This window comes from Mus pahari, chromosome 17 (genome assembly GCF_900095145.1).
Source record: "Mus pahari chromosome 17, PAHARI_EIJ_v1.1, whole genome shotgun sequence".
Lineage (NCBI taxonomy): Eukaryota > Metazoa > Chordata > Mammalia > Rodentia > Muridae > Mus > Mus pahari.
The window spans coordinates 7978572-7981651 of record NC_034606.1 but is presented as its reverse complement, the minus strand read 5'-3'; positions in this window follow the sequence as shown (position 1 = coordinate 7981651).

Genomic DNA, 3080 nt, shown 5'->3' with positions numbered 1-3080 from the left:
ACTGACGTGTGTGTGTGTGTGTGTGTGTGTGTGTGTGTGTGTTTTATTCAAGAATCCAGATTGCTACTGGGCAGGTGTGGTAGTGTGATCTCCCAGGAGCCAAAGCAGTACTTAAATTGCACCCAAGTAAATGGATTGAGCTGGAAATGTACATTCTGAGTGAGGTAACCCAGACCCAGAGAGACAAATACTGCACATTCTTTCAGATGTGGGTGCTAGCTAGCTTTGGATCTTTGGAAATGTACATGTAAAGCAGACTGCCCATAGAGTCATGAAACTACTAGGGACTGTGGAAGAGATTCTAGAGAAAGAGGCATTTCAGGTGATCAGAAGGGAAAGGGATAATGGGACGGGAAAGGTTAAACAGGATGAGTACTTGAGAAGACAGTATACAGGAGGTTGTATGGAAAAGAATAAGTAACACTGAAGACATTTTTAAAAGTTATGTGGAAACCTACGATTGTAGATCTTTATGAAAAAAAATATATAATGGTGGGAAATTTTAAAAAAGAATGGCAAGTTTCCATGCGAGTGCTGGCTACTCTCTGCCCCAGCAGCCTGACTGGCCACACACCGGTGGGCAATGGCTGACCTGTTTTTATCTCATGGAGACGCCTACTCAGTGCTCCAAAATCTCTCCATCCATCTTGCTAGGTTCCCACTGGTGGGTCGCTACCATGCTTCAAAACCCCCATGGCCTTCGTGGTGCACCTCAGGCAAACCCACTCTTTGCCATCGGGCCTTTCTCTCTTGAACCCAGACCAGCTGCTGCGTGAAGGAAAACACAACACAAACTTAGCTCAGAAATAACGGTACTCAATTGTTGGGCACAACAACTAAAATCCTAACTTTTAAGCCTTCTTAAATCTAAATCCTCTGATGGCAAATCCTGACGGGTATGCCATTGAAAGTGGAAGACACACATAGCTACATCTTGTTCTCACACTATCCCTGTCCAAAAGGGCCTAGCTCTCTCCTGCTTCCTCTCTTCCTCTGACCAACCCAGAAGTCCCTGCTACTTGCCCATTGATTAGCTCCTTTATTCATTAGGGGATTGGTTCAAAAAAAAGTCTCCTGAGTACTCATTCCTTGTCCACAGTCCCTCCTAGGAGAGCAGAAAAAGCTCTCAAAATACAAATAGCACCAGACCCATCCACAACATTATATATATATGCATCACACACATACACATTATATACATAATATACATATACATTATATGCATATACAAATATATCATATACATATAAAGCCTATACATACATATCATATACATATATTAAAAGGGGGGTTAGCCAGAGTTACCGTATGGGGGCTGGGCAATGCCACTCTCATACACTCTGTATCAAATAAAAAGTCCTGTTCAGGTAACTTCTTTGTCTGTCAATGGGGTTCAATAGAATTTCTCCCAAACATTACAGACTATTTCTATTCCTCTTGTTTACTTCTTCTCAGTAGAAATTGATTGTGAGACTCTATTGCTGAAGACCTAGGGCAAGGTAGTAACAATATGGAAATACCTTCACTACTGATCACCTTCTCTCGTGTTTGAATTGCTACGCATGCTAATAGTGGAGGAAAGGGCAGTAAACGTCTTGCCCAGCTGTTAACCCTGAAAAGTACAACTGTGACTAGCCAGACAAGGTGTTCCTGTGGAAAACAGCAAAAATGTTATGGGAGTAGCCAACAACTTTCCAGTTGGATTTAATGCTTGCTTCACAAGATAGAACTCATACTGGGTACCATTAACTGGACCCAAACCTGTGGCTGTCTAAGTTCTGAGTCTTGGGGAAGAATCTAAGACTGTTATTCTTCTAAATGGACATATTAATAAATTACTCTCTAAGTTACTGTCTCTATATCCACAGACTAATTCATCTCTCAATCATCATCAGAGAAACTTCATTTTTCAACAGATGGCAATTAACACAGAGATACACAATTACTCAACAGGCAGAGTATAAGAGACTGTAGATTATATTTAATTGGAATATCAATATCATGCTCTGTCTTAGTTTGGGTTTTATTGCTGTGAAGAGACACGATGATCAAGGCAAGTCTTATAAAGGAAAACATTTAATTGGGGCTGGCTTGTAGTTTCAGAGATTCAGTCTATTATCATTATGGTGGGGAGCATGGCAGCGTCTAAGCAGAGATGGTGCTGGAGAAGGAGTTAAGAGTTCTACATCTTGATCTGCAGGAAGCAAAAGGGGACTGTGTTCCATGCTGGGTGAAGCTTAAGCGTATATGACTTTAAAGCTGGCCTCCACAGTGATGCACTTACTCCAACAAGGTCACACCTTCTTCAACAAGGTCATACCTCCTAATGGTGGCACAGCCTAAGCACTCAAACGTATGAGTCTATGGGGGGGGTCATATCTATTCAAACCATCACATGCTCCCTCCAACCCTGCCTCAAGAATAATTGTAGAAGTGAGGGTCGAATGTTTGTGTGAGCCAGAGATCGTGAGAGTCTGCAGTAAATGTGCACTTTTCCCATAATCATTGCCCACATGAACTCACAGCAGTTGTGACTAGTACACAAGATGTGCGCAAGACCAGGCCAGCCAAATTCCCACCATGGATAGGTAGCTGGTACCTGAGGAACTAACTACACCTGAGGTTTCTTCTGGCACTCACACGCACCTTCAAAATACACAAGCATATAAATGGGTATCTGAACACATATTGGCGCGCACACACACACACACACACACACACACACACACACACACACACACTTTCTATCTTTATTTTATTTTAGCAGTTTCAAGTTTCAGAATAAATTAAAATGATTAAAGAATATGAGTAATGTAGATGGAAATCTCTTGGTGTACAGAATGCAGATACCTCTGAATCAACTAGAAATATATGTATATAGAGCACATTATGTTTTTAGTATCATATTAACAATCAGTTCTTTCTGTTAGCCTTTTCATGACCCTAAATCAGAGTAGATTCATTTGAATTTCCAGGTCTCTCCTGCATATTCTGACTAGTTTCTTAGCAATTTTATATCACTGTAAAAACTATATTGGTATGTACCTTTATAAAATCTGTTCTTCTTAGGTTTTCCTTTC